The sequence below is a fragment of the Anomaloglossus baeobatrachus genome, chromosome 5 (assembly GCF_048569485.1).
Source record: "Anomaloglossus baeobatrachus isolate aAnoBae1 chromosome 5, aAnoBae1.hap1, whole genome shotgun sequence".
NCBI classification, from domain to species: Eukaryota; Metazoa; Chordata; class Amphibia; order Anura; family Aromobatidae; genus Anomaloglossus; species Anomaloglossus baeobatrachus.
This window is the reverse complement of record NC_134357.1, coordinates 102,498,648-102,513,671: the sequence shown is the minus strand read 5'-3', so window position 1 is coordinate 102,513,671 and position 15,024 is coordinate 102,498,648. Positions and strand designations below refer to the sequence as shown.

Genomic DNA, 15,024 nt, shown 5'->3' with positions numbered 1-15,024 from the left:
GGGAAAGCTGGGTGCTGATAGAGGGATTTCAGATCATGGGAAAGCTGGGTGCTGATAGAGGGATTTCAGATCATGGGAAAGCTGGGTGCTGATAGAGGGATTTCAGATCATGGGAAAGCTGGTTGCTGATAGAGGGATTTCAGATCATGGGAAAGCTGGGTGCTGATAGAGGGATTTCAGATCATGGGAAAGCTGGGTGCTGAGGGTAAGAGCCAAGTGTCAGCGTCATAATCCCATACCCCAAGTGACGATGTACATGGCTTGGGGGGGGGCGGGGCAGGTTCAAACTTTACACTGGGGCCCATCAAACTCTAGTTAAGCCACTGTGCACAGTGTCATCGATTCCATCCAAAGAACTACAAGCTCCGGCAGGCAAGCAGTGGAGCACATAGTCCTTCCGTGCAGGTACACAGCACGGCCAGCGCGACAGTGCCGCACAGTGACACTAGTTGGCGCTGCGCCGCGGCTCTGCTGCTGCATGTATCACGGGCGTGCAGGTGAAGCCGCTGGTCGCTAGGTGGCGCCAGTCTTTTCCAGGCTGGAATGTTTCTGCTCGGCTCTGCTCTTGCTGTCATCGCGGAGTCTCCCAGTTTGATAGTAACGCTGTGAATTGTGGGCAGGAGAGACACAGCCGCCCTCCCTCCACCCACACTCCGGGGAGCCCTGGGGAGAGAGCCTGCAAGTGACCCGCCCCCCCATCCAGGGCGCCGGGGAGACTCCTGCATCCAGCCATCCACCCGCCGGGCATCACCGGCCGCTGCTGGCACAAGTAAGTACCCAGCCCCGTGCACTGACGAGCCTCAGGCTGGGGATTGCTGCTGGCAGAGGCGATGGCAGCAGCTGATGGGTGAGCTCCTGTGTGCTGGGGGCACATACTGGTCATATGGGGTCAGATCAGTGCCAGGAGGAGGTGGGGGTGAGAGCAGCCTGGGCTGATGGGGCACTCTGGCATCTCCCATGGTAATGCTGCTGGAGCTGTGCCCGGGCTGTATGCTGTGGCCACTGACCGCTCTCGTACAGATCTTGTGTTTTGCCAAGATTGTGATTATTCGGATGGAAAACTTTCGTCATAGTTATCGATAAAAAGTAGAATTTTTCAGATTTTTGGGTAAATCGTAGTGTGAGTCACAGGTGTCATGTCGGTGCCACTGGGCATTTATATTGGTGCAGAGGTGGGTACAGATAGCGCGGGCCCCTGCATCAGGGCAGAAAAGGGGCCCCTACTGTGAAGATCTCCGCATAGACCCTCCTTACGTCTCCGACCCGTCACCAGTAAGAGGGTCTGCGGATATCAAGCAGCAAAGAACTATAAGGTTTCTGCACATTGTGTGTCCCCGGCTGATGTACAACAAATTTAGTTGTAAATTGGCTATAAAACCCCCCCAAAATAAACAGATCATCTGCAAGTATCCGCTAATAACATGAAGTGTGATTGTGCCAATGTGTTCTTTATATCCTGGGTTACAATGTATAAGGCGTGAACAGCTCCTGGGAAGCCGTGGACCCTCTACTGTTCCTCCTGGACCCGTGATAGGTCCATTCCAGTGATGGTTATGGAAGTTCTTATAGTTTCTTATTCTTCAAAGGTGTCGCCCCCCCCCCCCTTCTTTTATTTTAGATATGGCCTGACTTTGCTATGAAATACTAATCCGCGCTTACTGTCCTGCCGATCCCCCTCTCCCGGTCCTCCGTCCTTCCGATCCTCCCCTCTCCCGGTCCTCCGTCCTGCCGATTCCCCCTCTCCCGGTCCTCCGTCCTGCCGATTCCCCCTCTCCCGGTCCTCCGTCCTTCCGATCCTCCCCTCTCCCGTTCCTCCGTCCTGCCGATTCCCCCTCTCCCGGTCCTCCGTCCTGCCGATTCCCCCTCTCCCGGTCCTCCGTCCTGCCGATTCCCCCTCTCCCGGTCCTCCGTCCTGCCGATTCCCCCTCTCCCGGTCCTCCGTCCTGCCGATCCTCCCCTCTCCCGGTCCTCCGTCCTGCCGATTCCCCCCCACCCCTCTCCCGGTCCTCCGTTCTTCTGATCCTCCCCTCTCCCGGTCCTCCGTCTTGTATTCTTGCCTCATGTCTTCTGCAGCCAGCGGTGGGGACTGACTTTGCTATAGCGGTCATACTGCAACAATACTGAAAGAGGAGACAGGTGGGCAACCCATCAAGCAGCATGGAGGACTAGAAGGGGATCAGCAGGTGCCATCTAGTATTTTCATTGCACACTCGAGCCATATATGTTTAAACAGAGTGTAAAATCTGCAGCCGATCAGTAGCCACTGACTGACTGCAGTGTTTATGCGATCCACACGCTAAAAGAAAGGCTTTTTCCTGCATGAACGCTCAGAGTAGTGTATGCACTCCATAGAAAGTCTGCGCGCCCATGCAGGAAGGTGCTGCTGCCTCCTGAGCGGAGATCTTCTGCTTGCTTAAGTGCGTTTGAAAGGTTTTTTGATTGTTGGGGGTCTCAGCACCCGTACCCCCAATCTGCTGGTCATTTAAGCCCCTGCAACATACAAAAAAAATCTTCAACACATAGGTACACTTTCACTGCTTCACAAGTGATGCTGCTCTCCGGGATCATCGTTGCCTACTTGGGTTTCTGGTAATAATTGTAATACGTAAATCTTGGAGCTAAATTAGGCAAAGAAATACATTTTTGAGTTGTTTTCTGTTGCTCCATTGAAATCCACTTTTCCTGGCCACTGAAATAGTTACATTAGCTTCGATGGTGGCCGACTCCTTCCCAAAGTACATGGTATTTTGGCTTATGAAGTGCTTTGAATGTAGTCATCGGAGATGTTGACCCACAAGATACTTAGAAATAATGATAAAATACTGGAGATTTTCGGAGGCATTTACCCCTCCCTGCAGGAGACCTTGGATACTGAGCGAAGTAAAGCACAGGCTGGAGATCTGCATCTGGCAATACTACCGTAGATGTGAGCGGACCCAATCTGTAAAGTTTGGGGTTCACAGACTTTACAAAAAAAAAATCAATGTCTGAGTTTGGGTGCTATTTGTATGCTGACCACTCGATCAAGCATTGGTGTGCTCGGATACGCTCAGTGCTCGGCCCATTGTGAGCTGCTTACAGTCTCTGAATGTCATTCATGGGTTAAAAAGAAGTTTTTGAATGTAGTGTGTACAAAAAACAAAATAAGTCCTACCTCCTTCTGTCACGCTAGGTGCGGGGAAGTACCAAGCGAAATTCAAGGGAAACCTTGTGTCTAGGGAAAGGGAAGATGGTGACCCCTGACCGAACCGTCTGCTGGTCCTTGGGGTCCCTCACCACTCTACTGTAGATAGGTTGCACACCTATGTGCCGAGCCGGACACCTGACCCTAGGTATTTCTAGTGCTGGGCCCTAAATAGGGAACGGGTGGGATGAGCTCTACGTCAACCCCACTAAACACAACACAAAGAGGACACACAGAGGAAAATGCATGAATTACTTATCTACTGTTGACACAGGTAGAAGCTTAGCAAAGTTTTCAGCAATGATACCACAGAGAACAAGCCTCCTGCTTGTAATCAAGGCTTGAATGAACTGAAGATATCACCAACACCAGTCCAAGGAAGGAAGGAAGGGGTAGTTAAGCACCAAGATAATGCTGATGATCAGCAGCTGGATGGAAGGTGAGCTCCTGCTGGGTCCAAACGGGAGAAAGATGAAACCACCAGGAACAATGGAAAGTTAAGGAGCATTCTGTACAGCCAAACACTGTGACCTTCTATGGCCAGAAACCACGTGACTGTCTGTCACCTGTGACAAATCCATGACACCCACAGAAATGTTCTGTTTATGGCTGGCTGTATGTGAGTGGAGGACTGCACTGCTCATTTAGTGACTTCCAATGAGGTTTGAGCTCTGGGATCAAGTTCAGGTCAAGTCCTGCTCCCAAACTGACCTTTAGCTAAAGTCCCTCTGAACCAGGCAAACCCGAAGTTACACGGGTCCGCTCTCCTCTAGTCATTAGCTCTGCATGTAGATTGGATTCAGGACTTGGGAATCCAAAGTTGTTTGTAAAGTGACTGAGAGTCCCAAGAAAATGACTTGTTAAGCCGGATGTGTGAAACCGGCCTTTCCCCAGTTTGCCGGATTCGACGCACGCCAGTTCAGTGAATACAGTACAATGGCAGCGCTGTAACTTCCGGGTCACATGCACCGGTCACATGACAGCATGTGACCGGCGCTTGTCACGCTGCCATTGTACTGTATACACTGTACTGGCGTGCGCCGAATCCGGAAAAACGTCGAAAAGCAGGCTGTGTGAAACTAGCCTAGAGGTCTGATAACGCGCTCATATTGGGGCATGTTTGCACACCACACGTATGTAGCACAAATTTATGCAATTGAAAAATGAGCGTCATCCGACGACAACATGTGACACATCAGGATGCTGCATTGTGACACTGCGGACAATGATTGTCAACTGGGTAACATTGTAACCTACCTCCTGTTCAGATGGGACCAGAGCAGCCATAGGTCTCTGTCCACACTGCGTCTGTAACCACTGTGTGTACGCTCAGGAGGTATGTACCCAGCCATCTACATAGTCAGGATGGAGAGTGCTGTATCCATCCACCATGGGGAACCACTGTGTTCCTGCGTATACTGCATGATATACCGTATGCCTCTGCAGTAGCCTCTGTATAGGAAAGCTCAGGCTGCCTCGCTCTCCTATACAGATATGTGATACGCAGACATATACTGGGCAGATGGAGGCCGGAAGAACACACCTTGTGCCTCTGTCTGGTAAACTTGACCAAATGGTTACGCTCCAGTATATGTCAGGAAACGTTCCAAGACGTACACACAGACATAGTGTTCACAGACATAGTGTGCACATAGCCTTAACCCGTCGCCTTGTTGCTGCTTTGCTGCCGGAGCACACGTGACTGTGACCTGTCGCAGGATAGTGACCTCAGGGGCCTATCAAACGTTTAGGCCCGAATTCATCATTCTTTTGGAGTACCGTAATTATTTTTTTTGTGTAGTTGAAGACTAAGATTAAACATTTTTATATATAATTGAAGGGATTGTGGGTTTTGTTTTTACTCTAAATGGGCGCAAAAAAGCGAAAGTGTCAAGAGAGGTAAGGCTACGTGCCCACGTTGCGTTCTGTCCCTGCAGAAATTTCTGCAGTGATTTGAACAGCACACGTGCGCTTCAAATCGCTGCAGAAACAGTGCGTACTGAAAAGCCGATTCCATGCGCTCTGGATGCAGCCCCTCCCATAGACCGAGTGGGGGCTGCATGCAAAGCGCACGAAAGAAGTGACATGTCACTTCCTAGAACGCAGCGCTTCAGCCGCATGCAAATCGCTGCGCTCTAATACGCCACGTGGGCATGGATAATGCACAATCTTCATAGATTGTGCTGGGGGATGCAGGACGCATGCAGTTACGCTGCGGTGCAGAACGCAGCGTAACTGCATGAACACACGCTACGTGGCCACAGAGCCTAAGCGTGTGTGAACTTCATCAAACATTGAATACCTATTTTATTTAAAACCAGGCAGCCAAAAAGATAAAATGGCTGAAAAAACAAAATGATGATAAAGATGCTTTATCAGTCAAATTCTAGCAATGTCCAGGTCTCGCTGGCATTGGACCTCGCGCCATCATGTCTTCAGTAATGGCCTGGTTAATGGAAAGAAGAATGTTGTCTTGTAACTTATTTATTTTGTTAAATTGACGAGGAGATGGTCGCTTCAAATAATCTGCGGTAAATTCTTAATCACTGGGAAAGACAATACCTATAAGTGTCTGTGCACACAACGCTTCTTACATGCCGGCGTACCCCCTGAAAAAAGCTGCACAACACCGCCAAATATGGTTTTCTAGAAGCGTCTTTTTGGCCTTTTGTAATGGGGGTTCTCCACCAACTTTTTTTACTCGTTTGTTTGTATCTATCAACAGAGCAGAAGCCGCTCGAAGAATGAACCGGTCACTTCTTTTAACCACTTTTTACAAATGTGAAGCAATTAAGACGATCAAAATTTTGAACAAATGAATAGAAAGTCTGTTTTTACATTGCAGTGCACATGTTTATTCTGCTTAAAGGGGTTGTACACTACTCGGACAAGCCCTTCTCATTCCCAAGGTTTGCTCCTGTTAAAACGAATAAGCTTATTTGAGAGGCTGCTGATAAGTCTTTGGCTTTACCCAGAAAGAAGCGAGATAAGATGATGAAACTTTACATTTATTCCACATACTCTCCACTGATGACAACACACTTCTTAAATTAGTATTCCATGTTCTGTAAGCCTAGCAAAAAGAAGGATTTTAGTTGTGCCTCAAATCAGTTATCCGTAGCAGCCATAGCATCAGAAATGGTGTGCGATTTGGTGGCTATGTGTCCACGCTGCGGAAAATGCGCGGATTTTACAGCGGATTTCTCGCGGAAAAGCCGCGGATTTCCCGAAAATCTGCAGCACAGGCACTTCCCAGCCATTTCTATGGCATTTTGGAAATGCTGTGCCCATGCTGCGGATTTTTCCGCAGCGGATTTCGTGCGGATTTTGATCCGGAAAAATCTGCAACATGTCAATTATTGTTGCGGATTTTCATCCGGATTTTGCCTTTAAAATTGAAAAAAAAAAAAATCGCAAAATCCGCATCAAAATCCGCGGCAAATCCGCACCTGCGGATTTTGCGGGAAAGCTGCGGATTTTTCTGCATCAAAATCCGAGTTGGGCCTACCTGTCTCCACTGTTGGGAGCATCATCCGGAAGTGGAAGGCTTATGGAACTACTGTTAGCCTTCCACGGCCTGGACAGCCTTTGAAAGTTTCCACCCGTGCCGAAGCCAGGCTTGTCCGAAGAGTCAAGGCTAACCCAAGGACAACAAGGAAGGAGCTCCGGGAAGATCTCATGGCAGTGGGGACATTGGTTTCAGTCAATACCATAAGTAACGTACTCCACCGCAATGGTCTCCGTTCCGGACGAGCCCGTAAGGTACCTTTACTTTCAAAGCGTCATCTCAAGGCTCGTCTACAGTTTGCTCATGATCACTTGGAGGACTCTGAGACAGACTGGTTCAAGGTTCTCTGCTCTGATGAGACCAATATCGAGATCTTTGGTGCCAACCACACAGGTGACGTTTGGAGACTGGATGGCACTGCATACGACCCCAAGAATACCATCCCTACAGTCAAGCATGGTGGTGGCAGCATCATGCTGTGGGGCTGTTTCTCAGCCAAGGGGCCTGGCCATCTGGTCCGCATCCATGGGAAGATGGATAGCACGGCCTACCTGGAGATTTTGGCCAAGAACCTCCGCACCTCCATCAAGGATCTTAAGATGGGTCGTCATTTCATCTTCCAACGACCCAAAGCACACAGCCAAGAAAACCAAGGCCTGGTTCAAGAGGGAAAAAATCAAGGTGTTGCAGTGGCCTAGTCAGTCTCCTGACCTTAACCCAATTGAAAACTTGTGGAAGGAGCTCAAGATTAAAGTCCACATGAGACACCCAAAGAACCTAGATAACTTGGAGAAGATCTGCATGGAGGAGTGGGCCAAGATAACTCCAGAGACCTGTGCCGGCCTGATCAGGTTTTATAAAAGACGATTATTAGCTGTAATTGCAAACAAGGGTTATTCCACAAAATATTAAACCTAGGGGTTGAATAATAATTGACCCACACTTTTATGTTGAAAATGTATTAAAATTTAACTGAGTAACATAACTTGTTGGTTTGTAAGATTTATGCATCTGTTAATAAATCCTGCTCTTGTTTGAAGTTTGCAGGCTCTAACTTATTTGCATCTTATCAAACCTGCTAAATCTGCAGGGGGTTGAATACTACTTGTAGGCACTGTATACACACACACCGTGTGTATGTGTGTGTGTGTGTATGTATGTATGTATGAATATATATATTATATATATAAAATTAGCTGTACTACTCGGCTTCGCCCGGGTTAATAACTGCTGTTATCAAAATAGAATGTATTAGCAAAAATGTATTCTGCACACAAAAACCACAAAACAAATAGAAATGTAATTATTAAAAGGCAAAAACTAAGGTAATAGAAGCATTTCACAACATATATTTCAACACCACAGATATTCCACACAGATTTAACATCCTATGACCTCACACATACTGAGAATGTCCTTTGTTGCCTATATTAACCAATCAGAGCTCAGATTAATTAACTGTAGCACAATAGAAGCTAAGCTGTGATTGGTTGCTATTGGCAGCCTGATAAATCTCCAGGCAACAGAAAGCCCTCCCCCTGACAGTATATATTAGCGCACACATACACATATAGACAGGTCATGTGACTGACAGCTGCCGTATTTCCTATATGGTACATTTGTTGTTCTTGTAGTTTGGCTGCTTATTAATCAGATTTTTATTTTTGAAGGATAATACCAGACTTGTGTGTGTTTAGGGCGATTATGTGGCGAGGTTGGTGTATGTGTGGTGAGACTTGTGCTGAGGGTGGTATATGTGTTCATGTACGTGGTAGTGTGTGGCGCATTTTGTGTGTGTATGTTCATATCCCCGAGTGTGGTGAGTATCCCATGTCGGGGCCCCACCTTAGCAACTGTACGGTATATACTCTTTGGCGCCATCGCTCTCATTCTTGAAGTCCTCCTTGTTCACATCTGGCAGCTGTCAATTTGCCCCCAACACTTTTCGTTTCACTTTTTCCCCATTATGTAGATAGGGGCAAAATTGATTGGTAAATTGGAACGTGCAGGGTTTAAATTTCGCCTCACAACATAGCACCTGGCGCTGCCCGGGATAGTAAGTGTCTCTCTGTTTCTCTCCCATTCTCTGTCTGTCTCCCCCTCTGTATATATCTCTCTGTCTCTCTCTATCTCTTTGTCTGTCTGTCTGTCTGTCTCTTTCCCTGTCTATCTCTTTCTCCGTATGCCTCAATATCTTTCTCCGTCTGTCACTTTCCCTGTCTGTCTCTTTCCCTGTCAGTCTGTCTCTTTCTGTCTGTCTCTTACCCTGTCTATGTCTGTTTCTTACCCTGTCTGTGTCTGCCTCTTTCCCTGTCTGTGTATGTCTCTTTCCCTGGCTGCATTGTGACACGCCAACATTCCATATAAGGGCGTGGCTGTGCATTCTTCTGAAGTTCTGGCTGCACTATGGCTCCCAGCTCCATTCGCTTTAATGGAGGCAGGTTTTTTGGCGAATAACTGTAAAGTGTGGGGTTAAAATTTCCCCTCGAAACATAGCCTATGACGCTCTCGGGGTCCATATGTGTGAGTGTGCAAAATTTTGTGGCTGTAGCTGCGACGGTGCGGATGCCAATCCCGGACATACACACACACACACACACACACACACACACACATATATACACACACACATACAGCTTGATATATTAGATATATATATATATATATATATATATATATATATATATATATATATATATATATATATATATATATATATATATATGTGTGTGTTTGTATGTGTGCGAGTGTGCATATGTGTATATGAGAGAGTGTATGTGTGTGTGTGTATATATATCTATATCTATATTAAAGTATAATTTGTCTCACAGATGCTGTTGGCAGGTTTATGCCTGGTGAGATGTGAGGCTCAGTTCTGCATTGTAGTAGATGAGGTTGTCGTTTGATCACCTCACATAAGTTTCCATAGAAGATTACAGAGCACAGAGCTGCCTGTATACCGTGTCTGCACAGTATGTGGCATGTGATCTGTGGAAGACATGGACTGTTGTGTACATACAAGTTGTCTTTCATGCTGCACTCTGCTGCTTGTCACATGCATTCATCCGGCCTTCTCTGGGGAGGGATGCTGGCGGTGATCCTGGTACTGTGGTGTTGTTGGCCGGTGTCCAGGGGAGGAGGAGGAGAGCGCGGAGTGTATATTACAGGTTTGTTACACTGAGGCGTACACTATACACACATCTAGTGATCTGGTAGCAAGTGAAAGTGACGCCTGAGCTGACACTGAACACATACGGCCTAATGCTCCAGCACAGATGCGGTGTAGGCTTAGTGATGGAGTCACATATTGTGTTTTCTTTTGCAAATGTTTTTTTACTTACCGTAGCTGTAAGTCAATAACAAAACATGAAAAGCACAAAAAAGTCTTTTTTTGGTGGCATTTTTACTCTTGGAATTTTTGTTGTTGCTGTGTTTTGTTCTTTTAATCCTTTTCTTTCTTTTCTTTTTTTCTTTACATGCTGCATGTTCTGTGTTGTTTTTGCACTCCTTCATGCATTTCCTATCTGGAAAAAAAATCCATACATGTAAAAGCTACCCAAACAAAATGCTTTAGCACAAAGCATGATGACAATTAAAATTTTTACAAGCCAGAAAAACATTGCAACCCCCCCAACTATATGAAGACAGGACATGGTCAGTTTTTTAAGGTGCAAAAATCTGATGTTTTCAAGAGGAAGATTACATCAGAAATCCATGCTATAATGTGGTTTTTGAAGTGTTTTAAGCACACTTTTTTTTTTTTTTTATATGTTTATATTTTCTTGCTGAGATATTCGGGTCTTAAATCTGCTTAAAAACTAGAATCAGGTTTTTGTTTTTTTTTTAGTGCACCCATTCAAGTCTATTAATGAGTGGAAATTGTCAGACTGCTCTCGGATGCCATGGACTCACAGAATGGAGGAGGTGGAGGAACTTTTTTCTCCATCTTCTCCTGACAGTGTGCGCAGGTTCGATCATGCGAGAGAATCAGATGACATTAAAGGGAACCTGTCAGGTCCAATATGCACCCAGAACCACGAGCGGTTCTGGGTGAATATTGCTACTGCTTGCCAAACTGTCCCTGTATCTAGTAGCATAGATAAAGGGATCTTTAGAAAAAGTATTTCTAAAGATCCTTTATGATATGGTAATGAGCCCGGGGACTAGTCGCAAGGGCATTAGTTCCCCCGACTAGTCCGCCCTCTTAGCCTGTTAGCACGCCTACATGGGCGTATGAGATGTTATTCAATGCCCATTGCCTAGCGTCATCATCGGCAGTGATGCGCGTACCTGTGTCTCTTGCACTGCCTCAGAACGCTGGGCATAGGGTCAGTGCACATGATCAGTAGTCCCCGTCACTTCCGGTCATGCGCACTGGACCAGTTTGAAGCCAGGAGGCGTATACCCTGCTTCATAGTGAGTATGACCAGAAGTCCAAGGATCATTGCCACTGAGACGAAATCCAGCGGCGGGTGCGGTGGCAGCAGAGGTGAGCACGACCATGCTCTATGGCTGTGCATTCATTACTTACATGCTAAGGGGCCAACTAGCCAAGGGAACTAATGCCCTTGTGATTAGTCTCTGCAGTGATTAGCATATCATGAATGATCTTTAGAAATACAGTGATACCTCAGTTTTCGTTATAATTCGTCAGAATACAATCAATGAAAACCAAGACCGGAGCAATTATTTCCATAGGAATCAATGTAAATCCAGTTAGTTTTAGACACTAAAATACATACCAAAAACACATTTTATAGGGAATAAAGATAGTGTTTAATACTAAAAACAATAAGAAATGAATATAAAAGAAATATTTAAATGAATATAAAACACTATGTAAAGAATAAATACATTTTATCTTACATTTCTTACATACATTTTGAAACTGATGACCTGGGTGACACTCACATAGCGCCACACCGAGCCGGAGAATAAGTGGATCACCCTTTGTTTTTGCAAAAATAGCAGCGTAGTCACATGGGCAAGCAGACAAAAACAAACGAAAACCAAGGCAATCAACAAAAACGGAGGCAAAATTTTAGTGGAAAAAATCAACGAAAAAAACGAAACCAACGATAACCGAGATCAAGGAAAACCGAGGTACCACTGTACTTTTCTAAAGATCCCTTTATCTATGCTACTATAGGCTGGGACAGGATTAGCAATATACACCCAGAACTGCTCGTGGTTCTGGGTGCATATTGGACCTGACAGGTTCCCTTTAGGCCTAAGCCACACGGCGAGAAAATCGGTGCGAGTGGAGTGCGATAAAACATCGCATTCCCCTCGGACCAATTCTAGCCTGTGTGTTAGAGCATACGAGCGATTATTTTCTCAGCCCTAATCGGACCGAGAAAACAATCGCAGCATGCTGCGATTGTAAGGTGAGACTCTTTTCTCTCGCACCCATTCAAGTGCATGGGGCGAGAGAAAAATCTCACTGCACTCGCGGTACACCGGTGTACCGCGCGTGCAGAGCGAGAATCCCAATAGCCGGCTACGGAGGACAGAGGGAGAGAAATCCCTCCCTCCCCTCCTCCGTGCCGGCCCGCCCGCCCCTCTGCAGTGCTGGTCCGCCCCTCCGCATCGCCGGCCCGCCCCCCGCAGCTGAGGTCCACTCGCAGGGTCGGACCTCGGACGCAGGCACACTCGCATGACACTCGGCTCCTGATGTGCTGCCAGCACGAGCCGAGTCTCATGCAAGCATCGCAGTAGTGCCCCGTGTGGCCCCAGCTTTAAGGTGACACTTGGATAAGAGCATTACTTGCATCGTCGACTGGATTCTCTCACATGACCGTATCTACGGTCGTGTGAGTGAGCCCTAAGGCTAAGTTCCTATGGTGAATATTTGGTAAGTTTTTGATGCTGCAGATTTTTGCTGCTCCAAAGATGATTTATAGAAATCTCATGTCGTGTGTGTGTGTGTTTTTATGCAGCGTTAACCTGACCGCGGTGCGTTTTTGGAACCTGCAACATTTCAAACGCTCTTGCTGTAAATACGCGTTTTATTTGTATATTTTCCCCATAGATTTAGATGAAGATAATCCACAGTCTATCATGGTCCTGTAGTCAGCTGAGGGGTCTGCAGGGCAAATATAGCATGGGTAGGGGGTAAAATTCCCCACAGTTCATACATCTGTGTGGAGGGAACTCTCATAGAATATAGTCCAAAGCTAATGCTATTGATATTTTTCCAATTCTGTAATAAAATGTTTCATATAGCGTATAATTTGCCCTTTTGTGACTTCGTGCTCTCCTTATTTTCATATGACATTTACATGAACAAAAAATCCCAACGTTCCAATAAAGAAAAATGTAAATCTGCATAAGCCGTGATGGCACATTATTGTATATGCCGGGGCTGTGTATACACGTATGTATGTGCAGATAGCAATGGAGGTCAAGGAGTTCAGCTCTTTATTCATGTCGCAGTAATGTTATTACTGAGCTCCTTTTCCAGGAAATATAATTTTCAGTTCTCCTTGTGCAAGAATTGTGTCTTTCAGCCTCAATTGAATTATATGAAGGAAACAATGGGAGAGATAATACGTTTCTGAACCGTGATGTTTTCGGAACGGTGTAGAAGCCATAAAATGGAAAGGGATTGTGGATTGGTGCCGCCACGCTTCGGGGTATTTCATAATATGGCTGGCTTTAGTTCCAATGACCAAAAGTGAAGATACAGATTGTACTGGAACAGATGATGCTGCCCATAGTATGCAGTCAGGTTTTATCACCTTTCTCCTGTAGTGATGTCCACACTCACACAGATTTGGCAGGATCCCATTAAGATCAATAGGATCCACTGTAGATCCCTAGTGATTCAACATGACATACTTTTGTAAACAAAGTGTGGAAAGATCCGTGCAGTTTACAGATGCCAAAAACTACAGTATGCTAAAGTTATATATATATATTTTTTTAATGATTATTATTAGCGATGGGCAGACCGGGTACTCGCGGTTTAAAAAATATCCGGGTGCTGGACCCAGGCTTGGAGCTCTCCGGGAACTCTGGCTAATGATCGAGGTCTGGCAACTAAGAAAATAAAAAAAAAATAAAAAATAAAAAAAATAAATAAAGCAAGCACTCTATACTTACCAAGTCTCCGGCGAGTCTGTAACTGCTTCAGGGCCACTCACTCTTCTTCTGGGGCCACTCATTAGACTCATACATATTCACTTCTTCCCCCGCCCACCGGGAGTCCAGGTGTCTGTGATTGGTTGCTGTCAGATGCGCCTCCGGCATGTGCGACAGCATCTGATTGTTTGCAATCACAGACGCTGTCTGCATGTCACTATTGTGGTATACAAACAGAAATTGGCATAGGGTCCCCCTGTATTATGATACTCACCACAGATAACATGCGGGTACAGGCTGCAGCCCCCAGCCGTTCGCTTATCTTGGCTGTGCATCAAAATAAGTGACACCACATGTGGCTTTTTATTATTTTTTTTTAAATAAAAAAACGGTGTGCAGTCCCCCCCAATTTTGATACCCAGCCATGATAAACCCCGACTGCTGGGGGCTAGTATTCCAAGGCTGGGGAGACTTATACTTATTGGACCCCCACAGCCTAAAAATAACAGCCCGCAGCCACCCAGGATTGTTGCATTCAATAGATGTGACAATCCCGGCACTTTACCTGGCTCATGCCGATTGCCCTAGTGCGGTGGCAATCCGGGTAATAAGGGGTTAATAACAGCCCACAGCTGCCACTAAGCCCTAGCTTAGTAAAGGGAGGCATCTATGAAACAACACTATTACTTATCTGTAAGTGAAAAGAAATAAAACATAAACACCCATAAAATACTTTATTTGAAATTAAATGGAAAAAACACCCTCTTTCACCAATTTATTAACCCCAAAAGCACCCAGTTCCGACGTAATCCACACGAGGTCCCATTACGATTCCAGCTCTGCTACATCTGAAGGAACAGCACATGGCCATAGAACATGACTACCCGTTGTGAGCTTCAGGCAGAGACTGGGCCTCGCTATGAACAGTGAAGTCACAGCTGGAGATTCCCACGGCCCTCTACCTGTGATCGCAGGTAATCTGATCTCAGGTGACCTCAATAAAGTCAGTGACCTCACCTCAGGAGAGGTCACTGACTTCACATAGCTGCATCTCCTGGCAGAAAACCACTGTTTTGTTGGTGGGTTTTTTTGCCAAGAGATGCAGATTTGGTGCTGACATTTTTACACCATAATCCTGCACCCAATCTACACCACCTGGAAAAAACAAAATAACATCACTACCGCTTCATATCAAATGCGGTAGTGATATGTTTTATTGCCAGGAGGTGTGCAGGAATATGTTGTGGAA

The 15,024-nt window shown here is 46.1% G+C and overlaps 1 protein-coding gene across 1 annotated transcript in view; it reads left to right on the top strand.

Moving 5' to 3' along the window:
* Positions 1-583: 583 nt before the first annotated feature.
* SGMS1 (sphingomyelin synthase 1) overlaps positions 584-15,024 on the top strand; it is a 415,891-nt gene continuing 401,450 nt past the window's right edge. The window contains exon 1 of the mRNA XM_075348726.1: positions 584-769. The gene's annotated coding sequence lies outside the window, so the exon portion shown is untranslated. The remainder of the gene's footprint in view (positions 770-15,024) is intronic.